General features: G+C 44.0%; 1 protein-coding gene across 3 annotated transcripts in view; it reads left to right on the forward strand.

The window, feature by feature from the left end:
* Positions 1–27,723, forward strand: part of TCF20 (transcription factor 20) — a 103,836-nt gene that overhangs the window by 29,664 nt on the left and 46,449 nt on the right. The window contains exon 1 of one of the 3 annotated variants that reach the window (XM_056847317.1): positions 748–810. The exons of the other annotated variants lie outside the window; for them this stretch is intronic. The gene's annotated coding sequence lies outside the window, so the exon portion shown is untranslated. Of the gene's footprint in view, positions 1–747; positions 811–27,723 lie in introns of those variants that run through there. 3 annotated transcript variants of the gene reach the window in all.

A 27,723-nucleotide genomic window follows, 5' to 3' on the forward strand; every position in this document is an offset into this window, starting at 1 on the left:
CACTTAAGCAGGGGAAGGGGGGCAGATGCCCCTGGTGGCCTTTCTAATTCTAAGGCCACCTGTGGGCTGGAACTCAGCCTTGCATTATGGGACCCCAGTGACAGCTGGAATGGCAGTCAGCGAAACAAGCCGACGGAGCATTTTGCAACTCTGACCCTCCCACAAGCCACTTCAGCCTAGATAACAAGCACGTTTTGCTGTTTTCCTTTCTCTTCCTACACCAGTCCTGTATGGATTTCACCATACCAACCTGATTTTGGGACAGTGGTGTCAATACTCTTGAACGGGAGGTGATGGGGCAGGTGCAGGAGCACAGAAGGGGAATATTTTGTGTAGCCTGTGTATGTGCGTTTCTTTCCACCAGCCCTCCACCTTGAGAGAGAATGTTATTAGGAGCAAACTTAATTTCAGTATTGAAAAGAGATAAAAAGGTACCCCCTTTGGCAGCCTTTCTCCCCGTGATCCCTTTGTTACTCTGGCAGATACGTGTTTGAATAAGAGCCTTCCCCCCCTCCCCTCTCTCCTTTTTCATCCTCCCTGCTCCATCCTGCAGTGAAGTCACAATCCAGTGTTTGTAGACTCCATGTGATGTCACAGAGTCAGCCTTGTGACTTCACTCGCAGGCTCAAACCGAAGGTGCAGACGGGGCTGGGAGAAGAGGGGAAGGGGGGCAAAAATTTAAAGCCCCCCCCATCCCATCCCCCCCACCCTCTTCGTTATAAAACCAGTAGCTGAGATAAATCGGAAGGGGGTGGGGAGAAGCAGCAGGAGAGGAAAAAAAAAAAAGGCGAGAATGATGCCTGAAAGCAGGTACAGTAGAACTGGCTTGATGTCTGTGTTCTTCTTGAAAGTTCCCAGTGCCCTGGAGAGGCCAGAGCGCGCAGACCACACACACGCTTGTGTGTGTGGCGGCGGTGTGTATGTGTGTGTGTGTGTGTGTTGCCACCCAGTGACGCTCTGGCTGTACGGTGCCTTCGGCAGTCTCTGTGTGTGTGCGCGTGTGTGTGTGCATGCGGGGCGGGCGGCCGTGAGCGATGGCAGGCCGGCGAGGGGCCGGCGAGCCGCGGCAGACCATTTCTCAGCGGCGCGCCGCCGGTGCCCGACGGGGCTGGCGGCGGCGAGCCTCTCCCGCTCGGCCGTCTCCGCCAGGCCCCGGCCGCCGCCTGCGGCGCTCGGCAGTCTGTCTTGCCGCTTGGCATCGATGACACAAATGGGTTATTGGGTTTCGGCGTCTCGGAGGTGGGTGGGTGGGTGGTGGTGCTGGTCTCTCTCTCTCTCGCTCTCGCTCTCTCTTTTTTCTCCTCCCCCCCCCCAGCTTTGCAGGTTAGCGGGGGCTGGAGCAGCCTGGTGTTGAAAGGCCCGGGGAGAGGGAGCCCGGGAGGGCCTGGGGGGTCACATTCCCAGAGGCTCGCGTGGGGCGGGGGGGGGGGCGACGATCTCCATCTTTTGAACCGACGCCATCACAATAGCGATGCGGATGCGGCAGGCAGGCAGGCAGCGGCGGGCTGCCTCCCCCCAAATCCGGGGCGAGCGGGGCGGGGGCGCCCCTCCCTCTATCCCTCCCTCCCGGTCGCCTCTATTCGCCGCGTGCGCTGTGCCATTTCTCTTTGGGGGCTGGGGGGGGGCGCACACGAACGGATCGGGCTCGACCGAGAGGCTCCGACGCTGCCGAGGCCGCCATGTCCCCTGGGGGCTGGCGCGCGTGGCTGCGGGAGGAAAGACGGGGCGAGGAAGGACGCGCCGCCCGGGCTGCGCCCTCTCTCCGTCCGGGCGGGACGCGCACGCCGGGGGCGGGGGGGGCGGACTTCCAAGGAGTGCGGCAGAGGAAAAAAAAAAGGGGGGGGTCCTTTCTGGAAGCGAGCCTGCCGCTCGACGCCAGCCGCCGCCGCCGCGAGGCTGGCTGACCCAGATGGGGCCGGGGGGCTGCCTCGCCAAGGCAGGGCTGCCGCAAAGACGGCGCGGCGCTCGTTCCTGCGCGGCTCGGCCGGTGGCGCCTGGCCGGTCTGAAGCCGAGCGACGGCGCAACCTCCAGGTGGCCCAGTGCTCAGCCCGGGGGTCCTCTCCTTTCCCCCTTGGCTTCTGGGCTCTCCCCTGCCGGGATACCTGGACCCAGCCTGACCCAGAAACCCATTTCTGCCAGGAGTGGCTTGATTTGCGAGGGCAGATGCCTGCCGTTCGTGGCAGAGTCCTTTTGCCTATGCAGGCATCTTCCCAGCGGCTGATTCTGAACAAACCCTGAAAGGCTGTATCTCCGCCGGGAAGACAGCCGGACTTTGCGGTCCCAGGTGTGTGTGTTGGCCCCGATTCCTCACTGGGGAGGGGAACAACCACTGTGGTGTAATGAAGGTAGTAGACACCTTAGAGACTAGGAAGTGCAAGGGACAGAAGCTTGGGTGGGGGGCACAGTCCACTTGGCCATGTCTATTTCATTTAATTGTTAAGAGCACTGGGGCTTGGGGTTTAGGTATTCAGGCTACCACTCTCGATCAAGGGAGAAACTCTTTAGGTGGCCTCCAGCACATCATTTCCTCTAAGGCCAGCGTGTGTCTGAAGGGTTGCTGTGAGGCCAAAACATTCCTTTGAGCGCCTTTTGAGGAAGGATGAGATAAAAATGGAAGCTCCTCTTGGCTTAGAGGCACTTTATTTTTAATCGCACATTCCAAGGCTGAGTTGTCCTACTCAGAACAGGTTTTCTCAGGCTTGCTCTAGTGTCCTTGGATCAAAGTAACCCTGACTTTTTAGAGGTTGGTTGTTAAGCTAGGCAGGAGAGGGCTCAAGCTCTCCAGCCCATTAACTGTAAGAGTGAATGCTGTTGCCCCAAACCATAGTGCAACAACTAAGCATCCTTTCTCCATTTGTATATTGTGTGTAAAGATGACCTCTGTTTTCTTCGTCTTTGCCTGTCTTCATATTTCAGTTTCACTGCTCTTAATCTGCCTTGTAAGAAGGCTTGCACAGGTTTGTTGCTGTTGTACATGCAGAGTCTACATATTTTTTTGACTGGGGAAATGCTATCATCCCTGTATACCAGTGGCTCCTATGCAAGGGCTAATACCCCTATGGTGAAATTGTGGTCCAATGCATGCCCAGCAGCAAAGCCAGAAACGCAACAATAGCTGCAGAAATAAGTACACACTGGCAGACACTCCCGCAGCATCCCTAGCAACTCAACTACCACCACCCACCAATCACAGTGTTGCTCACCAGTGGTGCTGCCACATTGGCCATGCAGGAAGGGGGGCAAATCAGCTGACAGCTGAACGAGCCCATGATGTCACCCAACCCAGTACACTCCTCCCTACACAGAACAGAAGCAGGCAACCAGAAAAAAAAAGACCATAGAGCCTTCTATACTGCAGACCACTATAGCATAACAAGGAGGAGGGCAGACTCTGACCTGAGGGGGTACCCTGCAGACAAGGGTACAAACATAGGCTGCATGCAAACAACTGTCCTTTTGACAGGCAAACAGCCAGAGCCAGATAAGGAAGTAAAAAATGTTATTCCAGTTTCCATACCTAGCCAGCTCCATAGCCCAATGGATAGGAAACAAACACGAGGAACCCACAGATACCTCCTAGGAGGTAGGTTCAAGTCCTGCTGTAAGAATAATGTTTTGATACTGACAGTCTTCAGTATATTCCATATAACACAGTTGCGGTGGTGGTGGTTGTAAGGAAAACAATAATTTTGCAATGTAGAAACCCCAACTACAACAAGAATATTTTCAGGGACTAGTATCTGGCAGCTCAGTGGAAAAGAGCACTGCAAGGGGAACCAGAAGATGCTGCTTGAAACTGACAACCACAAGGATATGTTGATCACTACATGGAAACCAGGTAGGAAAAGAATGCATTTTGGGTATTCTGCAAGTGGCAGTAATTTTCGATTCCAAAAAGCAAGGAGCAGCGGGAGTCGATTGTCTGGAGACCAAGTCCTGTGAGGAAAGGTTGAAGGAGCTGGGTATGTTTAGCCTGAAGAGGAGAAGACTGAGAGGGGATATGATAACCATCTTCAAGTACTTGAAGGGCTGTCATATGGAGGAGGGTGCTGAGTTATTTTCTGTTGCTCCAGAAGGTTGGACCAGAACCAACGGGTTGCAATTAAAAGAGTTTCCATCTAGACATTAGGAAGAATTTTCTAACAGAGCGGTTCCTCAGTGGAACAGGCTTCCTCAGGAGTTGGTAAGCTCTCCTTCCCTGGAGGTTTTTAAGAGGCTAGATGGCTATCTGTCAGCAATGCTGATTCTATAACCTTAGGCAGATCCTGAGAGGGAGGGCACCTTGGGCCATATGGGCATGAAGGATGGGTCACTGGGGGTAGGTGGGGGGAAGCTAGTTCAGAATTTCCTGCATTGTGCAGGGGGTTGGACTAGATGACCCTGGTGGTCCCTTCCAACTCTATGATTCTATGTTTTATGTTTATGTTGAGAGCCATCCTAGGACCCCTTTGTGGATTAAGAATGTAGGATATAATTCTCTAAATAAACAGAACCTCTAAATCTTCCACTTAGTAGAACAGCATCCTAACTATTCACCAGCAGGAGCTAACAGACTCATGATAGGACTGTGGTAGTTTCCCAAGACCCAGCCTTATTACACATCCCCTTTGTTTGCCCCCTGCCCTATGCATGGCAACCAGGGAGGCACAGCCGCATAGCCCAGAACCAAAGGGGCACACCATGGGCCTGTAACCCAATGAAACAGCCCAGGCTTGGTGCATAACGGCAGCTTAGTTTCTGTCCATGATCATGATGTCTGAGAGAAAAACACTTTGGAAGACAGAGACGCAAACTAGAAGCAGTTCAGTATAATAGCCAATCAAAAGAAGTACAAGGACTAGTGGTCTCATCTATAATTATTTGACCCAGGATGCCTTTCTTTTTGCTCCTCTCCCTTCATCTCATCCAGCCACATCTCCCCCATTTCCATTTTCCATTTGTGGACTGTCAGTACCGGATGCTTTTTCTCATAGTGGATCATGGTATTTATCTCCTTTCTCCACTGCATGCCCATGAATATATGGAGCTGCTTTGTACTGAGTCAGGCCATTCATCTAGCAAGGTCAGTATTATGTACTCTGACTGGCAGTGGTTGTCCAATGTCTGAGGTAGAAGCCTTTCGCATTTCCTACTACCTGATCTGTTTGGCTGCAGTACTGGAGATTGAACCTGGGACCTTCTGCATGCAAATCAGATGCTCTAACACTGAGTCATAGCACTGCCTCAAGTTCTTCTTAATTCACTTAACCAACACTAATGGGGGACAGGAAAACATTACGACACTGGAACCCTAAAAAGTCCTTGTAACATTTTTGCTCTTTTCTGAGACCCCTTATATGTAACACCTGTAAAGGCACCTCTCTGTAGTGTTCTGAGGTGATGTGTGTTATGCTGCCTCCTTGCCTTCCTTGGTGTTTCCTACCTATTTTTGCTGCCACCAAAGATCTAACCCTAGAATTCTTAGTTGGATCCAAAGAACAGGATGGCTTAGTTATATTTGGTAGAATGACAGAACATTCAGCACACGGGTGGCTCTGAGGTAAAGGGGAATCCTTTAAACAAAACAGTTGTTTTCTCTTACATGTCTAAATAAACTCTATATATGTTTAACAGTGTAATGGTTTCTGTAAAGTTCATAAGCCTAATGGTTTCAGATAGGTACAGTTCTCCTCCTTTTTCTAAAATTCCCTAAATAGACCTAGCCAGAAAGGCATATTTTCTCATAATAACTTCCACAATAATTTCTACAAAGAACACAGATTTATCTCACAGCATCTCAACTCTCTTCCTCCCCACATACTCTGAACAAAACCTCTCTCTCAACAAACCAACCCTGTCCCCTAGGGTACAACTACCATCCAGTCATAACACATTTCAATCACCCATCCATCCTCCCTCTTTTCTTAATGTAGAGGCATGCCTTTTTAAAATCAACAGAATATGTATTAACCCTCTCATTAAAACACACAAATATTTACATAACAAAACACCACAGCTGTTGTCTAGTTTCAGACACCAGCAGTTCTGATGGGATATTGTGGCCATGCTTTCACTCCCCCATTCATATATCCTCAGGAAGTCAGTCGAGATGAGTGACAAGGAAGGATTCCCCATGTACTGACCATCACAAGAAGAGAATTACAGCTTAAATGGCTAATCAAGAGCCAATAGGGTGTATTGGTTAGAGTATTGGACTAGGACCCAGGTTCAAATCTTTACTCAGCCATGAAGTTCACTTGTATGCTCCTTAGTAAACTGGTGGGATAAAAACGTATAAGCAGATAGTGTTTATTGAACAAGATCAGTGTGGGAAAGAATTCTGCAAGCAAACCATAGAAGTATTGTTGGCAACATTTCTGTCTTGCAGGAGCCTATGACAGCCTACAGTGTAACAGATACAGCTTTGCTTTATTGCATCCCCAGTCTTTCTCCTGCTGTAGCTATTCAATTGCTGTCTGTCAGGGATGTTGGAAAGGGAGGGGAATCCTGGGAGTCCACAGAGGAAGAAATTGCTTCTCATTCATCACTGCCGGGCTGTCATTGGTCTCAGCACAGGGCTTGGGAACATCATTGCCTTTGAATGTTGGAGGGCTAGTTACTTGTGCAAGACAGATATGAGAATTGTGATGAAAAAAGGTTAAAGGGTCAGGCAGTACCTGTGACTGGATATATGGTAACCAAATGAACAAGACTGCTGCATGCCCCACCCAGCTGTCCACTCCCTCATGGTAGTCCCTGTGGAGTCTACATGTGGCTGTTCACTTTTAGGAGAAGGTTATGTAGGCAGCTGGAAAATACCAACCCCATGTGAGGAGTTGCATTGGACTCTGTGAGTCCTGCTCTGTTGCCATGTGCTTATATCTTGCAAGGAAGAATGTATCATGACTGTTCAGCAATGATATGTGAAATGCAATGCTTAATGTTTACCAACAACTGTGATTGTGTGCCCCATTGCCTTTACGGGCATTTCCTTTATGGATTGTTTATTAAAACAGTTGGCAGTTGTGGCCAACATGGTTCCCCCTATGTGCAACATACATGCTTTCCGCATGTCTCCTGTGTGAGAGACACTGTTGCCTCCTGTAGAGTATAGGATGGTTACTTCAGTGTGCAAGATTTCCCATATTGCAAAGGGGAGGGGAGAAATGCTCTGGCCATGGGAATTTGAGTCCTCCATGGACCTTAGGGTGGTCTGAGTAGATGATGGAGCATGTTTAGTAGGTCCCACTTTCAGCTATGGGCTTCTCCATTCCTTGCAGCCTTAGAAGCAATAGTGGAGTTGAGTTTCTGGAGACCTGTGGTGGAGTATCTGTAAAAAGGTTCTAAGAAGGTGGTTGGGTATGATATACTCCTGGATGCCATGCAGTGATTGGGTGAAGATTTAGTTGCAATTCTGTTCTTGGCTGTGGGGCTGTGTGTGTGAGAAAATGTGTGGGCAGAGGTGTGGAATGATTGACTACAATGGGAAAGTTTTAATACATCTCTTTTATAGGTGTATTCTTCTTTGTGACTTCTGTGCAGGCATGATATTGGGTCTCTGCACCTGTGCAAAACTTAGAACATCCTAAAGCTAACCTAAAATAATTTTGAAAGATTGGCCCGGCCATCTCAAGGGAAGGAGCTCAAACATGCATGCCTATAGGAGGAGCAGTGCTTTCCCACTCAGTTATTCTTCAAGTACAGCAGTGGTCCATTGGTTCTTAATTCCACCTACTTTCCCTCATTTATGTTGCTGTTTTTTGTGGTGTTTTTTGCTGGCGTAAGGGTTCCACCAGTACAAAGACATCACTGTGGTGTACAAAAGCAGCTAATGCAAGTCCCCGTAGATACTACTTTGTCTTCTTCTACTCTTAGCTGGGCTGAAGTCTTTGTAGTTGCTTATTTCTGCACTCCAGAGGAAACCCCACAGACTATCTAGTTAAGTCTGTGTCTTAAAGCGGGATATTTGATAGCTGAATCACTTGTGGTTGATACTGTCTCATGTACCTATGAAAATTCCATGGAAAGATATTCTGCATTCTCTCTAGAAAGTGTATTTTATAGATGAATTATTATTGTTTTAATTAGGATTTTCTACCAGAGTTTCACTTGGAATCACTTTTCTATAAACCCAGCTTCTTCATCTTCTGCGGATATAGTAAACAGTTGTTGTCCCTCCTGCCCAGCCCTGATATTCAACACACCCCTCTACTTTTTTTCTTTGTGCAAATCATGCTTGACTTTATGTTCTTATGACTCCTTCAGACTCTTTCTCAGGCTTATAATACAGTTCCCCTCAGAATGATTTCCATCTTGTAAATATCTTTCTTGAATTGTGACACCCAAATCTGAATATAGTCATACAAGTGAGTTATCATCAGTGCAGAATATAGGGTACTATTATCATTTCCCAGGTCTTTGGGTAACTTCACACATCCGTAATGTGAATGTCAGTGCTACATTGGCCTGAATATGTTTAAAAATAAATCTCTTCTGCTTTCTAACCTGCTGCTCTAATAACATCCACACATGCACATCAATAGCATGAAAGAATGAAAGGTGATTTTAGCATTGTTAATGTTCACATGTCATTGTTTTTTATATATCACAGTATCATACTATTTATGTATGTGTGGTCCACCTTTCAGTGCAGATTCTGAAGGCAAGGAACAATATTTACCATTGTACAATATCATGAAAACAATTCCATTAGAAAAAGAGCAAACTTATCCTGCTGCCAATTAAATCAATTAATAGCACATTATGTACAGAAAACCTATGTAAATAAATAGATCTTTAAGGCCTCTGTAAAAGGCCCTAGGGCCCAAGTCTGGAAAAATTCAAGGTAGCTGATTCCACAACTTGGGAACTACTACAGAAAAACTGTGTTTCTGCAATAATCACCAACCAAATAGATGGTGGGTCCATCAAGAAAGTGCTTTCTGACCTATCCTGGGCCAGACACAAAGATATCTTGAGTTTAACCCAAAACCATGTTGACAACAAATGAAGCCTTGCAACTAATGCTTGAAACGTATATCAACTGCCGGTTGCAGCTTTCAAATAACTTCCCAGGGCAGCCCCATGTAGATTTCAGTAATCAACTTGGAAGGTATGCACAATAGTGGCAAAATCCCATGAATCCAGAAAGCTGTATAATTAGCAAATTGACTGAAGATAAATCATGGTTCTGGTCACTACCATCCAAGAGGAGGCCTGTATCCAAGACTATAAACCTATTATTTTGGCAGGAATGTGGCCCCATTCAAGATGTGCATTTCCACCACTTTACTGGTAGTAGGCCTGCCCACCACAAGCAACTCCATTTTATCTGGATTATGGTTCCAGTTATTCCTAGGGTTGCCAGGTCCCTCTTTGCCACCAGTGGGAGGTTTTTGGGGTGGAGCCTGAGGAGGGGGGGTTTGGGGAGGGGAGGGACTTCAATTGCCAAAGCGGCCATTTTCTCCAGGTGAACTGATCTCTATCAGCTGGAGATCAGTTGTAATAGCAGGAGATCTCCAGCTAGTACCTGGAGGTTGGCAACCCTAGTTATTCCCCTTCCAGCCTGTTATTGCCTGCAGATAGACATTAGACAATCTTTAATGTCTATCTGCAGATAGACATTGAAAAGAAACCTCCTGCTCTCTGCCTTTATATATAGTTTCTACAGGGCAGTTTGACTGGTGAACCTGGCAGACGATTAATATAGATGGAATTGTTATAGGGTTGCCAGGTCCCCCTGGCCACTGGTGGGGGATAGGGTTGCCAGCTCCAGGTTGGAAAACTCCTGGAAATTTGGAGATGGAACCTGGGGAGGACAGGGACCATAGAGTCCACCCTCCAAAGCATCAATTTTCCCCAGGGGAACTGATCTCTGTAGTCTGGAGACAAACTGTAATTCTGGGGGAATCCCCAGGTCCCACCTGGAGGCTGGCATCCGTAAATTGTTACCTCATACAAATGGTATTTACAAGACTGGACAAGCTAATTATCTTCCTTCTTTTTGTCTTTCTGGATTTCATTTTATATTTATTATCCCAACCAACAGAGGGTTTTCTTTAATCCAAACCTTCCAAATTATTTGCAGTTTTCTTCAGTGTATTCTCCTTAAATTTTGTAAGTGTAATGCCCAGCAAAGTTGCCGATGAGCAACACTGCATCTTACAAAAGCCCCACAATATGTATTTCTAATCTGAATCTGATTGAGCCATTATTACCCTCTTGATTGTGATGGTTCAGTTTTCCATATACCGTAGCAAGCTGTGGGATAGAAACTACCAACACTGGATGACGGAAACTGGGAAACAGGAGGAATAAAGAGAGCTTTCATGTCAAATACAGGGTAGGTTGATCTTAAACAATGGAAAGAAATATCTGGCCCTGGCTTGCATTCCTTCTACAGCACTTATTCTGCTGACATTGGCAGGTGATGACGTGTATCCCCATGGCATGAAAAGATTCACCTGCTGATTTCTGAACAATAATACTTCTCTCTCACAGCCCTTTGGTAGGCCTTTCCTCAATTTCAGACTGCCTCCTAATCTAAAACAGCTGCAATGGGCCATCTAACAGATACTAACTCACAGCTGAAGTTCTGCCACAAATAGGGTTGCCAGGTGCCAGCTGGTGGCGCGCAAACCCCCGGCAATTGTCCCCTCTGCCTGCCGACCACCTGAGGGTCAGCAGGCAAACGTGCACGCACGCGTCACTTCCAGTTTAGAACCAAAAGTTCCACCTTGCGAGGCGTCTTATACCTCTTTGTTTGAGTGGTAAAGGGCTGCTTTACCACTCAAACGAAGTGGTATAAGGCCCCTTGTGAGGTGGCACTTCTGGTTCTAAACTGGAAGTGACGCACATGCGTCAGGCGCGCACACGCACTTACACACAAAAGCCTCCCACTGGAGGAGAAGAGGGACCTGGCAACCCACAACACTCTGGCAACACTAACATAGGACCCAGGACCTAATAACACCACACACTTCATCATCCTCTAACATGATATATGAAATATGCCCTTATTCTGTCTATATTGGACATTCGGGCACTGTGGGGGGGAAAAGAGAGATGAATAAGAAATAAGAGGTGTAAATCAGCTCAACATTTAGAAACCAGTTGGTGAACCTTTCAGTCTACTAGGCCGTTCTGCTGATGATGTAAAAGTCACCATTCTTCAACAATATTTCAAATGGAGACTACAGTATGAAACTTCTGAATTAGAATTAACAAGATATACATTAATAGGACACAATGGATTCCTGTCACATTACCGTTGTTAAATTAGCTACGTTTATGAAAACTCTGTTATTACCTAGTACTGAGGATGATGAGTGTACTTATCTTGTATATAGGGTTGCCAGGTCCCTCTTCACCACTGGCAGGAGGTTTTTTGGGGCGGAGCCTGAGGAGGGCAGGGTTTGGGGAGGGACTTCAGTACCATAGAGTCCAACTGGCAAAATGGTCATTTTCTCCAGTTCTAGTTTATGAAATTTATACTATAATACATCTGTTGGTGTTTGAGTTGCTACAAGAATCTTTTTTTTTATTTAAGCACAAGAGAAATCAGCCTGTTTTTTTGGTCAGTTGGCAACTATATTTACATCTAGTTATGGTGCTGCATTTATTTACCTTAAATTAGATTTTTTTTAAAATAGCTATCTTTAACTCTTGTTGAGAGTTTCCAAGATAGTAACTCAGTAGTAGGTTGATCTCATTTCCCAGTACTATGACCTTATATGATGTTATATAACTGAGTTATAGGAACAGGTTAATTCTTGCTCTTAAGGACCCCAACTGTTTTCATTCACTCACTGAGATTGTAATGAAGGAAGGAGGTAAGCTCCAGCTGAGTGTGATGCTTCATCAAGAAAGTAAAAGCATTTGAGGTGGAGAACCAGGCCTTTTTCTAGTTTTTTAAATTATTTAAATAAGAAGAACAGGAAATGTATGAGTTCTCTGAGTAAACGTGAAGACTGAATGGAAAATATCTGTTGTTTTTTAAATAGTAGATGTGATCTAAGAGAGCCAGCCTGGTGTAGTGGTTAAGAGCGGTGGACTCTAATCTGGAGAACCGGATTCAATTCCCCACTTTTCCACATGAAGCCTGAAGGTGAGCTTGGGCCAGTCACAGTTCTCTCAGAACTCTCCCAGCCCATACAGAGGAAAGCAATGGCAAACTACCTCTGAATGTCTCTTTCACACAGATATGATCTGTTTTTATTATTCTGTATTTTAGTGAAGTGCTACTAATAGTTCCAGAAGCTTTAACGTTTAGTTTAGTTTTATCTTACTCTAAGAAGTACCCCGTGGCGCAGAGTGGTAAGCTGCAGTACTGTAGTCCAAGCTCTGCTCATGACCTGAGTTCGATCCCAACAGAAGTTGGTTTCAGGTAGCCGGCTCAAGGTTGACTCAGCCTTCCATCCTTCCGAGGTCGGTAAAATGAGTACCCAGCTTGCTGGGGGTAAAGGGATGATGACTGGGGAAGGTACTGGCAAACCACCCTGTAAACAAAGTCTGCCTAGGAAACGTCAGGATGTGACGTCACCCCATGGGTCAGGAATGACCCGGTGCTTGCACAGGGGACCTTTACTTTTACTTTAAGAAGTAACATGCGAAAACAGAAATATTACTGCTGTGCTTAAGTTCTTGATCATGAACACAAAGTTAACTTCTTTACTCTGATATATATACTGTTGAGCCATGGAAGTGCAATGGCTTGTAGTGGTAAAGCTGTTTTCTAATACAATAGTAGGGGATCATGGTTTCTTTAAAATAAATAATTTTTTACATTACTCTTAACGGTGTGTTTTTTTAGCTCTACCATGGTTTGAAGAGAATCCTGACTATTCCAGCTTCTAGGAGTCTCTAAAGAATAGGGTTGCCAACCTCCAGGTACTAGCAGGAGATCTCTTGATATTACAACTGATCTCCAGCCGATAGAGTTCAGTTCAGCTGGAGAAAATGACTGCTTTGGCAATTGGACTCTATGGAATTGAAGTCCCTCCCCAAACCCCACCCTCCTCAGGTTCCACCCCCCAAACCTCCCACTGGTGGCAAAGAGGGACATAGCAACCCTAGTAAAGAATGAGAATTGTTCTTAAAATAAGGTATTAGCATTTTTACAAAAAAAAATTAATTGATTTGACATTTCTGGTGCAGCATGTTCTAAAACTAGGGTGCAACTTTTGATGGTACAGTACATTAAAGATAAGGTAAACTGTTGATGGAGGTATTATGACTTCTTGGTGTTAGATACTGGTGATATCCAGGAGTTTGGAAAGCTGCTGCATGTTGTCATAACCCGGCACAGAGACATATTCAATAGAAATGCAAAAGAGCTTTCTTGAGCTGCTGTAGTTTTCATTTTTTTTTAGTCCCCCAGAAGAAATAAGGTTTGGGATGCTGATACATAACCCCTCCAAGCTAGCCAGTCAGTTTTTTTAATGTTGTATGACTGCAGCAACTATGAAAAATTCATATCCAATTTTTACTTTTGAATGATATGGAAGAATATACTTTCTTTCCCTCCCTGTTCTTTCTCATATAGGATCATTCTAAAATTAATCTGTTATTTAGAATAACCGCTATCATTGTTTACTCTGTGTAAAAAAAGCTTTTAAAAACCTTGAAAATAAGCTGTGTATACAAATCTTCCTGTAAAATGTGCTCCAACTGAGTTTTTAAAAGACCATTCGAAAAAATGGGATATTCTCAATAATTGCACTTTTGTATATTACCACCCAGGGATGCTTTTAATGATTCAGGTAATGGAGATTTATTGACTTACTGGCCTCTTCTGCTGTGCTGGGGACAGTCCTTGCCAGCAAGCTATAAATTTGGGTTAAATTTTTTTACACTGTTCTTACATCTGTTAGAAGCAAAGAGAACTTCCCAGTTCAACTTCTTGTATCTTTGCCTTTTGTTGAAGCCAGCATTCTGTCACATGACCAAATATACTCTTTAAATGAGAGGATAATTCATGGCTATCCATGCTTGGGCATCAGCTTCATTGAAGTTAGATTGGGCTGCAAAGGGGAAAAAAAGCAATAAACAAGTAGATCAGAGACTTAAAAAAACAAGGCTTTTCCTCCAGCCCTACTTCCTTGTAATCAACATTTGAAAAGATGAATATTGTAACACAGAGCCATGTACTGAATATTGACTGACTGGAGCCTCCATATACAGAGGCAGCCAACCTCTGAATAGCAGTGCTAGGAGGCAGCCTCAGGGTAGGGCTTTTAGTATGCTGACTAGATGGACCAGTAGTCTGATCCAGCAGGTTCTACTGATATCTTGCTGACATGATGATGTACTGTCTTTTCAAGTACCCCTTACCAAGAGGAGTGTAAGAAGGGTTGCCAGGTCCCTCTTCACTACTGGCGGGAGGTTTTTGGGTTGGACCCTGAAGAGGGTGGGGTTTGGAGAGAGGAGGGACTTCAATGCCATAGAGTCCAATTGCCAAAATGGCCATTTTCTCCAGGTGAACTGATCTCTATCGGCTGGAGATCAGTTGTAATAGGAGGAGATCCCCAGCTAGTACCTGGAGGTTGGCAACCCTAAGTGTAAGGCTAGTGTTGCCAACCTCCAGGTGGCACCTAGTGATCTCCTGCTATTACAGTTGATCTCCAGACAACCAAGATCCATTCCCCTGGAGAAAATGGCTGCTTTTGAGGGTGGACTCTGTGGCATATCCTGCTGAGGTCCCTCCCCTTCCCAAACCCCACCTTCCCCAGGCTTCACCCCCAAGTCTCCAGGTATGTCCCAAGCAAGAATTGGCAACCCTAAGTGTAACTTAGAATTTCTGTCACCAGTACTGAAGATTCAGGAGAAGACTGGACAAATTACTTGGGAATATATGTAATATTTAAGGGACAACTATTTTCAAACAATAGGGCAAATCATGCTTCAAGTGGATCAATCTGTCAGTACATTAATGAGGACACAACATATTCCAACTGAAGAGTATCTATAGATCTCCATCTACTTGTTTTGTTCCCAGTGAACTTCTGTGAATTGGAAATCTGTGTTGGAATTTGTGATGGGGAATGAAAGTGAAGGCTGAGTTTGGGCAACTATTATTAGAAAATGTTAATGGAGGCAGTTGTCCCAGGAAAAACCCCCAAAGAACATAAGAAGAGCCATGCTACATCGCACCAAAAGCCCATCAAGTCCAGCATTCTGTTCTCACAGCAGCCAACTAGCTGTCTCTAGGAAGCCCACAAGCTGGATGACTGCAACAGCATCCTCCCACCCATCCTCCCTAGCAACTGATATAAAAAGGCATACTACTCTGGTACTGGAGGGAGCAGATAACCATCATGACCAGCAATCACTGGTAGACTCAATTAATTTCTCTGTGCCCCTTTCAAGTTGGTGTCCATCCTCACATCCTGTGGCAGAGAGTTCCACAGTTTAACTATGTGCTGTGTGAAGAAGTACTTCCTTTGTCCGTCCTGAATCTCCTACCCTTCCGTTTTAGTGGATACTCCAGGTTCTAGTATTATGGGAGAGGGGAAAAAACATCTTCCTGTCCATTTCACACCATGCAAAACTGTATAGACTTCTGTCATGTCTCCCCTTACTTTCTAAGCTAAACAGGCTAAGCATTTTAACCGATCCTCATCTGGCAGCTTCTCTAGCTCTCTGATCACTTTGGTTGCTCTTTTGTGCACCTTTTCAAGCTCTACAATATCCTCTTTTCAGGTGTGGAGTCTTTGGTAAGGAACTTTATCAAAAGCCTTTTGGAAATCCAAATAAACAATGTCAACCGTCTCATTCCCGTCCACATATTTATTGGCACTTTCAAAGAACTTTAAAAGGTTAGTGAGACAGAACTTATCTTTGCGGAAGCCATGTTGGTTGTCTATTCTTTGCCAAATTGCTCCAGGAACTGCCCTGAAGAGAAAGTTTGATACTTGGCTTCAACTATCCATCTACTATCATAAAATTGCCTCTGTAACCATAATGGGAGAGCTTTGGGGGGGATGTGAGAAATGAATGGGGATTGAGTTCCTTAATTACATAAAAGGGAGGATGAAAAGTTGGATCATTTTGTTTTGGATCAGTTCATAAAGAACTTGCATTGAGGATTCCTTTACCTTTTGTAGCAGCACAGTGGGGTGAGACTAGCCTTAAATGTTACTTCTTTTTTGTCCAACTATCAGCTTTGCTGTAATAAAAGAAGGCCTACTTGGTGACTTTATAACAGGGGAAAAGACCAAAAATCCCCCCCCCCCATACACACTATTTTTTTTCAAGTGGCTAAATATCTGTTCGAGGACATTCTAGCAGAGCAGGACAGGTAGGTATGTAATAGGGAATGGAAAGATTGAACAAAGTTTTTAACCCTCTTAACCTGCAAGAATCTGGGTGCACTAATGGAAAGTTCTCCTATGTTTTCCCTAAGTTCCTGCCTTCTTGCGTGCCCTAATGCAAAATGGGAACAGTGGCTTTATATCTCTGCCTCTCTCTCTCTCTCTCTGTGTGTGTGTGTGTGTGTGTGCCTGAACGGTGGGGAACAAGTGTCTGGAGCCAGCATGGAGTCTTTAAGTTGTTGTTGGCCTTGATCTGAGTCTGATTAGGGTTGCTACGCTCTGGGTAAAAATCAACACCTTCTAGTTACAAATGTGCGACCTAAGACAATCCTGTTCGTGTTTACTCGGGAGGTAAGCCCCACACAGTTCAAACTGGGTTTGTTCCCTGGTAAGTGTGCGTGGTGATTGCACTATGTACACGTTGATGAAGGAAGGTGCAAAGTTTGATTGCTGTTCTGTGGTCTACGTTCTCAGTATTTCTTTCTGTACAGCCTTGGTTGCTAGATTCCCCTAACACTGACGGTTTCTACGATCCGCTTTCACAGGCACGGGTTTGGGCACATTCTGCTCCGTCGCTGTCTCTTTAACGGAGCGCGTGCAAGAGGGAGTGGCCTACTGTAGATGTCGGTGCAGCTGGGAAAGGGGGGGGGACAGCGCGCGCATGCGCCGTGCGCACGCGCCTCTTTCCCACCCTACCCTGCCAGAATCCGCTGCCGCTGCCTCCCCGCGCTCCTCCCTTTTGCGCGCGCTGCTCGCCGCCGCCCCATTGGCCGGGCCGTGTCAGGTGACCCTGTGTTATTTCCTGTGTGTGTGAGGGGAGAATGGAGAGAGAAACCTCCGAGCCGCCGCTGCGGAGCCGCCCCCGTCCCGAAGCGGATCCCCGCTCTCCCCCGCGCCACTGAGAGACCCCGCCTGCTCCGCGCTCCCCCTGGGGGGCGGGGAGAAGGAAAGCGAGGCTTAGGTATGATTTCTGTAGGCTTGAGCCTCATCGCGGGCCCCGATGGAAGGGGCGGGGCGCGAATATGGAGGGTGGGGGGAGGAAGGAGATGGGGTGCCAGGCGGCCCGTGGGCCGCGGCTTCCGTGGCTCTCCCCTAGCCTGGATGCACGTGATGCTCAAAATATAAATGCACACCGCTGGTTTGGGCGGGCGGAGAGGAAATGCCAAGATTGGATTGGAGCTGGGTCAGTCCTGAAGCTTAGAGAATGCTATTTTTGGGTCAATTCGCAATCGAACTCTTTGGGCTCTCTATCATGTTTTTATCTTTGTACCTGTTTTACGGGAATAAAGAGGGGTGTACGGTAGGGAGCCAGGGAGTAGTGAAAGGGCTTGTTGAACACCTGCAGAACACGATCGTCTTTCTTGGGTGGGATTATGTTTACTTAAACTCCCTTTGAGGAGGGAAAAGGCTTCCCTTCTCACGTTGCACTGCCTAGAATTCATGTTTGAGAATATCCCTAATCCCTTGAGATCACCTGAATTCCTCAGATCTTGCACGTGCCTTTGGATGAAGTGGGTATGGAATGCAAGGAACACTGAGTTAGGCCTGGTGATACCGTGGATAGGCAGATTTTGCATCATCCTGTTAGTTTTTTTTTTTTTTAAATAGGTCTTTCGTTTGTCTATGTTTTATGGAAATATTTTTTGTTCTTTTTCCCCCCTTTCATCATATTAGGATGTAAACTAATCTCAACTTTCTAAAATAACTCTGGCAAAAACCACTGAGATTATATACCTCCATATTTTCGTTTGTGAATAAGTGTCTTGTGAAATGGAGAGTGGGTGGGAGAAGGTCTTCCACCTGCGAACAGTTGCATCCACATGAGCAAAATAAAATAACTAAATACATATGTAAATACTTCATGAAATGTTTATCTGAGGAGTACATTATCATTTTTTTTCCCGTGACAGGTTGAAAGATCATTTCAAGGTATCCCCACTCTTTCTCATTTTCTCGTAAGACCTTCGTGATAGCACTGTAGCCACATTTCAGAAGCTGTTGTCTTGACCTAGAAAGAGTAGTAATATCATCTATGGTTCTCAGAATTACTGTTGAAAGAATCTTGTTTACTTTTCAATATGCTTAACAGGGTGTTCTAAGTAAACTGTAAAGTAACTCTTAATATTTTATAGTATCCGTATTGTAACTAGTAATGATTGCATTGATTGAGAGGTGGCAGGATAGTTTTTAGATAGTGGGCAGTGCAAGTATAAGAATTGACTTGAGAGATCGGGATTGAAACCCTGTTGAGCCACAAAGTGAACTTGGTGAGAGGCCCATGGTCACAATCTTTTAGCCTGATGTATATCACAGGGCAAAATCCCATCTTTCCCAACCTGATTTTCTTGTCGAGCAGCCCAATCTTGAAGGGGAGGCAGATCTGTGGTGGCCAGGAGTGACGCTACCTCCTCAGGCTTCCCGGCCACCGTAGAGGCGATCAAAAATACAGAAACCCAAAAACAGGGGGAATCCCCCATTGCCTACAATGCCCCTCAAGGAGGCATTCCTAGAGTGAAAGGGCTGTGGAAGTTGCCTAAAGGCAGCTCTACCCCTGGGAATGCCCCCCCCCCCATGCCGGTGTGGGCTTTTCGTTCCAGGAAAGCTCTGCCAGCATAGCTGTGCTGGTGGTGCTGGCTGGTGGTGCCTGGACACCGGCCTGTTTGCCCCACACTGGCGTAGGTGTCACCTTATTCTGTGATAAAGTGGCACCTATGCCAGCACAGGGTCACACCCGCTCCAAAGGAGCTTTGGCCTCCCGTTCAGGAATGGGATCAAAAAGCAAGACCGAAATGCAAAACAACAACAACAACCCCCCCAGCTCTATATCTAGATTGCTATATGTATGCCAAGTACAGATATCATAAACAACTTTGCTCTCTTCAGTTGGGGCAATATTGTATATTTTTAAAAAATTATGTTGTGTGGAAATAGATATTTTTCTCCGGGGGTCCTCCATCAGTTGAGTACTATTATTGTAACAAAAAGTGGTGAATCTTGGTTTTCTCCCTAATTGTCCTACCATATACTTTCGATGGCATATCACATTATCCTAGTCTAGTTCAGTTAGCGATACTAGGAGTAATTTCTGTAGTTTAGTGTTGTCTCTATATCAGGATTAACTATCAATCTCAGGTACTGGGTCCATTATATTCTCTAGACCAGGCTTGTCCAAACTGCGGCCCCCTTGCTGCATGCGGCCCAGGATGGCTATGAATGCGGCCCAACACAAAATCGTAAACTTGCTTAAAACTTTATGAATCAGCTATCATTCGTGTATTTTAAATGTAAGGGCCAAGTTAGTTATTTGTGTATTTTATGTGCGGGCCAAGACAATTATTCTTCTTTCAATGTGGCCCAGGGAAGCCAAAAGAGTGGACACCCCTGCCCTAGACAGAGATCTGTGGAACAGAAGTTTGTTTCTGTACAACTGGAGGCTCTCATGGGTGTGCATATTGCACTTTTTATTAAAGTTATCCCTACTTGGCAGAAATAGAAGGCTTCATTTTTTGGAAAGATCACCTCAAGTGGCAGATTTGTAATACTTCTTTTACTCTTCTGGAATACATGTATGACAGTAACACAATAAAATGTATATGAAATACTCATGAAGTCTTACTGTTTCTCTGAGTCAAACCAGAGAAATATGGTGTGTGTGACATCTCCATCTCCCAACTCATGAAAATAACCTCTGTTTACGAATCAAATTGTGGATACCACTTCTACCACACATTGATTCAGATGTGGTAGGCCCAGTTGGGGAGAGGAACAGACAAAATTGCTTTGGAGGCTAGATCTTGGCCACCAGTTGCTATCTCTCCTCCAGATAAAAGAGAGGGCAATGCCAAAGGCAGTTTACGCAAGAGTTTGTGAACTAACATGTTGATAGAAGCTTATGGCTTGCTGCTGTCATTATGGATTCTGACATATGACATGGATGTGAAAACTGTATTCTCGCCCTCATAGCTGTGCCACTGCTGCCGCCGCCGCTGCTGTGCATCACCTGAAATGGTCATCAGAGGCAAGTAAGAGGTGGTGGTGGCAGCCGTGAGAGGTGCAGTGGGGCCTATGTCTGTTACAGTAATTGGAGACTTCTGTGTGCATTGTGGCAGTTCTCAGTGTCCTATCTGATCACTAAATTAGTGTCCACATAATCTTGCTTCTCCTGATGGGAAAAAGCCCATTTGCTGTTCAGACAGTGTGTGCTGCTTATTTTTTAGTGCTACAGATGTAAAAGCTTAGCATTTAATCAATCAATTTGTTTAAAACCATTAAGCCATCACATAATTGGCATTTGATCACTCACAGTGGAAAAACATACACACCATCGGCTGTAGCTGTTCCTAATCACCAGTTGCTGAGTAAAACATGCGAGGTGGATTATTGCCATAGTTTCAAGTCTGCTAGGAGGACAAATATATTGGTGTCCGAAGTTTAGGAATATTGTACGGCATTGGGTTCCGTTAGCCATTAATGAGAAGCAGAGATGTCTAATATGTTGGTTTTGAAAACCTATGTGTAGTTTGGCTGTGTCTCAGCCATGATAATCTCTCTGGGTAGAATCCTTCAATCTGTTCATGCAAGGATTGTGAACATTTCTGTATTGTCACCATGCCCTGCAGTCCCTTTCAACCCTAGGAAGAATGGACAATTTTGCATCCTTTCCAATCCTCACTGCAGTCTCCTGAATTACATGGCTATTAGACTTGTATGGCTGTTAATCAACTGCCACTGGGTTGGAAATGGAGTGTTAGGGGAAGGGACATAGGAAAGATCCTAAGCTATTGGCGCCTTTTTCCCAGTGGATTAGTTTTGTCTTTGCATTTTTACCCTGCCCTTAAGCGCATAAGAAGAGACCTGCTGGATCAGATCAGTGGTCCATCTAGTCCAACACAGTGGCCAACCAGTTTCTCTGGAGGGGCTAGTAACAACATAGAGACCGAGGCCTTTCCCCTGATGTTGGCTTTTGGTGCTTGTATTCCCACCTTCTGACTAGGATAAAAGGATTTGGATGTCCACTTCTATTCTACTGTGTCTGGCGAAGGGAGCTTTGACTCTTGAAAGCTTACACCCTGAAACTCTTGTTGGTCTCTAAGGTGCGACTGGACTCAAATCTAGCTTTTTCTCTCTAACTCTCCCCTCTCATCTGGCTCCTCCAGCCCTTCCAGGGATCCTCTAGGGATTGGCTCTAGCTGCTCTCCTCACACACCAAGCAGGACTAGAGAGGATTGGTGTTTTTCAGAAAGGACCTTTGCCCATCCATCACAGTGGGCATGCTGTAGTTGTAGACAGTTGTTTGGAGGTCAGGAAGCACTTTTTCTCCAGGCCAGATTGGCCAGGGATCCTGGAATATTTTTTTGGCCATCTTTTTGGCACTGAGTAGAGTTCACTGGTAGTAAGGGGGTAGTTGGGAATTTCCTGCATTGTGCAGGGGGTTGGACTAGATGGCCCTGGTGGTACTGTCCAATTCTATGATTCTTAAATCCAAGGTGCATTTTGGCATCTAGAGGATACCTAATCTTCATGAGGGGAGCATGCAGGGCTTTCATTGCTTTTCAGCTGTTGCATACCTTCTGACCTGACTTATGGTTGATATTTTCACCTCTTCCTCAAACCACTGTGACACATATACCCACAGATGGGGCAGCTTATTGCACTACCTTGCTGGAGGGAGAAAAAGATCAGAAGGAAACTGCACCAAAGCCTCAGAGAAAACTCCGAAAGTTCCTTTGAGAACTGAACTCTCTCTAACCAGATAGCAAAAATTAAGGTACATGTGCTAAGGTAGCATAGGGTCCATCAATTTGCAGTTTTCCCCTCAGGTTTTGGGTATATTTGCAATTTTCCTTATAGAAAACTAAGGCATTTATAAATTTTAAATTCCATAAATGTGTCATGTTCCAGTTTTATATGTGAAGTAAGTTATAAGCAATATATTTCATGTTAGAGCAGTAAAATTAGTTTAGGTTTGATAGGACAATAAGTATTGCATTTTTTCCTTTCAAAAAACACCCTGGGGGAAAAAACAGGTTTCCCCCCCCTGTGGTTTTGAAACTTCCAGACATTTCTAACAATAGGGCTTCTAGGAATGTTGCCTAGGATTGCATCCTTAATTGTTAGATCTTCTTTTGTTAACTTATGGATGAAGTAGCACCAAATAATTGTTTTGGTCTTTCCTTTACATTTTTTTCTCATAACAGCCAGCCTGAAGAAGAGTACTTCTGTGTATCTCAGACTTAGATACTGCATTGTGAACATCATAAAGGTTTATTTTACTCACCCTGTAGACTTTATAATCAACATCGATCCCTAATGTTGGTCTGTTGTAAAGAACTCAGCAGTAGGTAATTTTGAATGTTCTTTCAAAATTGGATTAGTGAGCAACAAAGGCTGTTGTGTTGAATGCAAATCACTTATGATTTCAATGTGAAATGCTCATAATTAATGGGCTGCTACTTAATATTTAATCATAGTCAGTGATGTGGGTTTTCTGGAAAAATTAGAACTGGAATATTTTCTAGGAAATTATCTGATGCCCAAAGTAGAGCGTGATCTGATTTAGTATATTTGTTTTTGCTTATGTTTAATATACAAACTTAAAAAGTGTCTCATGTTAATTTTATGTCCCCCATAGCAACAAATATCTGATATAAAATATTTGATCGGGGAAAATCAATTAAGTCTGATTTAAAAGTTATGTTGAAAAAAATCAAAGCTTTACATGGGAACTATTTTTAGGGGATATAAACTTGTAAAAGGTTGAAGACAATATAGCATGTGCTTTCCTTACATTGTTTAAATTTAAAGAAAAAACATTAACTGTTGACTTAATAATTTTAGCATATTCTAAGAACTATGCATGAGATGTCAAGGATGTAATTCTCCACTCAAGTATTTCAACAAAATTTAACTGTCATTCATATAATTCACTTGGGCACCTCATCCCTTGTGTTACTTGTTGCCTCTGCATCAGATTGGTCCCTTCTACCACTTGCAAGGAAACAAATTAAGGATTTTAATTTTGCTTTGATCTATATAGCCAGTCAGGTGAGTTCATAACTTGATTTTTTAAATTTAAATTGTTATGAGGTTTTATCCGCCCACCCTTGGTTCACAAATCAGTAAAACATACAAAAACTCAGCACAATATGAAAACAAAACCAGTTAGCAAGGAACTCTTCCAAATGGACATTTAATTAATTAAATGAAGTGAAGAACAAAGCAATGTGAGAAGGTGGACTTTCGTAGACAGCGAATTCCAAAGAGTTGGTACCCAATTCAGCATCTCTCCCCTTATTTTCTTATCTTCAAAATGGAAGGGACATGGAGCTGTGTCTCCCCAGTCCATCTCAAAAGACAGTGTCATATAGGAGAGGTGCTTTTGCAGGTGCATGGGGCCTGGACTTGAAAGGTAATAGCCATTACCCAACTGAGTGTGATAGCGTAGTGTTAGTACAGCTATGTAAGAGGTGTGTGTTATGTTCCCTGTAGTTCACTTGCTAGAAGGTGGGCTGGTCCCAGAGTTTTGCATTGCTTAGGGACAGCCCAGCAGAAAGTTCCTTGCACTAATCCACATCGGAGGTATAGGGATAATAACTGGTTTTTATTCAAAAAATGTATTCAAAATAAAGATTAAGTAATGATTTAAAATAAAGTCTTATTCTTTTCCATGCACAGGGTGTAAGAGTTCTGAGCCTATGTACACAGCAAAACATTTTTTCATACTGTGAGTGATCTATGCTACTTATTGGTATGGAATGTTCTGCACAGCAACACATGAAAGTAAATTATCAAAATGATTATAGATATGTAACTTATGCAAGATATTTAAGGAATAGAAAATGACGCTGGGTTCATCGAATAAAATTCCTATTGAAATACAAGATTGCTTTATTCTCTATTGTCAATTTCAGTGTCTTTGTCTCAAATAGGTCCTAATACATTGCTAGTACTAATTAAGCGCCTTGTTAACACTAATAGCACATTTTTCTTGAATTCATTCAAAATATTTAAACTGTTCCCCCCCATAAATTCTCAAAAACACCTAAGTGCTTTGTATATGCCAGTTTCATAACAAACAATAAATGAAAACATTCCAGGTTTAAAACTGCTGGTAGACAGAACAACTGAAACTAATCAAATTGTGAGGCCACCACTGAAAAGGCCCTCTCTCATATGTACTCACCAGACAAGCTTCTTTGGTTGATGGGACAGTCAGGTGGGCCTCTCTCTGTGATATTAGTTCCCAGGCAAAAATGTATAGGAGAAGATGGTCCTTCAAATGCCTAGTCCCAAGCCATGTATGGCTTTAAAGGTCAAAACCAAACCTTGAATTGGTCTCAGGAACAGATTGGAAGCCATTGTAATTGCTGTAATATTGGCATCCCAAGATTTCAGTATTTGGCTGCAACCAGCAGTCTAGCCGCAGCATTCTGCACTAAGTGCAGCCTTGAAACACTCTTCAAGGGTAGCCTGAAGTAGAGTGCATTACATTAGTCCAGTCTAGATGTAACTAAGGCATAGCTCACTGTGGCTAGATCAGACTGAGCCAGGGACAGGCACAGCTGGTGCACCAGCCGAAACTGGGTGATAGTACTCTGAACCACAGCAGCCACCTGAGTTTCTAAGGTGACCATTGTATGAAGCAGCCCCCCAAGCTGTGAAACTGATTTTTCAAGGGGAATGTAACCCTACCTAAGACAGGAGATCTCAAGTCCCTGGTCTGCCTTTCTACTAACCCAGCACACCTCTGCCTTGTCAGGTTTAAGTGTCAGCTTATATACCTTCATCCAGCCTATTACTGACTTCAAGCACTAGTTTAGAGTATCAACAGCTTCCTCAGAATTAGGTGGAAAAGAAAGGTAGAGCTGGGTATCATCTGAATATTAGTGACACTGCTGCCCAAATGGCCTGATGACCTCTTCCAGTGTCTTCATGTAGCTATTAAATCGCATGCCGGGGGTAAGATCAAACCCTGCAGATTAATCCCCCAGTACCATTTTCTGGGACTGACTTTTCAAATAGGTTATAGGGTTAGTGGGCATGATACTCCATTTTCAGATGACCAGTCTTGAGGGATGTGACAAAACTCCAACACCAGCTTAGGACTGCTTTACGTGTTGTTGTTTTTTGTACATGGACTAGCATAGTAGCTTGCTGCTGTGTAATATGTGAAGTGGCAGAATTTGCCAGTCTTCCATAGCAGCATGTGTCCCTGACTCTTAACATCATAGATCACATGTGTCTCTGACTCTTAACATCATAGATCACATTTGCATTTAAAAATGTGGAAAATGCAATACACTTGGTATTTGAATTTGCCGCCTTGTTGCTTGTCCTTTAAGATGAAGCTGGAGTGCCAGTTTGCTTTAAGACTGTGAGAGATGATTGTCAAGAGCTACCTCCTTTTCTCACTGTGGGTGGAAAATATAAATGGTTATCAGAATGTTCTGTTGAGTCAATCTTCTGATTAACATACTTCAAACAATATTTTTGATGTCCTTGCAGTCATGTGCTAAATTAGGAGCTGAGCCTCTGCTGTAGTGCTGTTGGATTGTTGTACTGGCTTTGCTTTCAACTGTTGGAACATTGCTGCATGTGAGCTTCCAACCAAAGTATGGAGTATGTGAGAGAGAGGATATGAATGGGTAAACCATTTCCAATTCAATCTTTCTGTCCTGAAATGCTTCTCATGTGAAACCTTTGAACAGAAACGCTGTGCAAATTCTGTATGGTTCAGGAAGGAGAAAAAGCTTGTTCTGACATATTAGAACTGTTATCTGACAAAGGGAGCTTTGACTGTCGAAATCTCATACCTCAAAAATCTTGTTGGGCTCCAAGATGCTACTGGACTCAAATCTAGCTCTAGAACTACCAAAGTGGACTAGCTCTAGAACTACCAAAGTGGACATCTAATAGTATGGTATAAGCACGCATGGAATATACATCTTATGATTAATGCTTTTTGTTGTTCGTAACCAGTATAACAGATTATACTTAGCAATTCTGATGCTTTTTTTTAGTAGAAAATCTTCTGCCTCACATCTTCTACTCTGCACTCTTCCAGTAACAATCTACTGGTGGTTCCCGCCCCAAAGAGTGTCCAACTGTCCTCAACTGCGGCCAGGGCTTTTTCTGTCCTGGCTTGTCTGGTGGAATAGGGAGTTCCACAAGGCCTCCAGGACGGAGATATTCCACCAGATTTATATTTGAGGGCAGAAACGGTTTCATATCAGTGCTGGTCTCCCTAGTCTAACTTTAGGTGATATATGTCATCAACAATTCTATATTGGAGTTCCTGGCTGCCCACCAGCCCACCACTGGCCTTGTAGGCCGTGAGGTTATGTTTGGCACCATCTGTATCTAGTTGTATTAATTGTATTGATTACTTTAATTGAAGCAGAAGTGAGATCGGTTTTATTATATATTTACGGTGTTTATTGTATATGATTTTATTGTATATTATTGATGTTAGTTGCCCTGAGCCCAGCCCCGGCTGGGGATTGAGGGCAGGTTATAAAGCAAATAAAATAAAAATATTTTTTGAAACTTATTATTATTTAATTTTAGAAACAAAATAAAAAATAAAAAATACAAAATAGAAAACACAATACACCTAAAAGGATACAAAGTAATAACATTCAAGTGTCAAATATTAATAGCCTGAGTTTGCTACAATATTTACTTTTAACCTGAAATATAGCTACTTTCATGCATTCATTTACTGTAAACTGTGTAAATGCAGTCTGTTTGTCTATAGTAGGGCTGTTGTGCTGCAAATCAATTACGTTAGGTGGCTAAATGTGGAATATGAAGCACTGACAAACCCCAGTGCTTGTACATGGTATATTTGCCCACCCTTTTTGTTAATATTATTTAAATATTTATTTAAATTTGAGTTAGAAAATGTGAGTTTTCTGGGAAAATTTTAACCACATCACTGGTACCTAGCATCTGATAATGAATTAGGCACACACCTTTACAATTAGAGAATAGAAATGAAGGAACTTCTTAAAAGGATACAAGATAAGCTTGTGTTTGCTGAGTGACCATATATAGGGTAATGTTTCAGAATACCTGGCTATTTCTACATATGCATTAATTGTTAGGAACTGGTTCCTCGGTGGCTCACTTCAAGTATTTTATCAGATTGGAGAAGGTAACGTCTCCTGCAGGAGGAGTGTGAGTGAACTGTTAATAGTTTTGAGTGGGATAGCAAAGCTGCCATTTGTAGGAGTGGCCTTCATATTCTATATTGTAAAATAAATGCCATCCATATTCTCTTCTCTGAATAATCATATTGCTACTTTTTCTGACATTTAACATTTTTTGTCATGGGTTGCATCCAAAGAGCTTCATTTGGAGTTCTGCTTTTGGAATGGATTGTTCTAGCCACCGCCTTCCTACAGCAGGCATCCTCACTTTCTGTGAAACTGA

Source organism: Euleptes europaea, chromosome 3 (genome assembly GCF_029931775.1).
Source record: "Euleptes europaea isolate rEulEur1 chromosome 3, rEulEur1.hap1, whole genome shotgun sequence".
Classification (NCBI taxonomy): Eukaryota; Metazoa; Chordata; class Lepidosauria; order Squamata; family Sphaerodactylidae; genus Euleptes; species Euleptes europaea.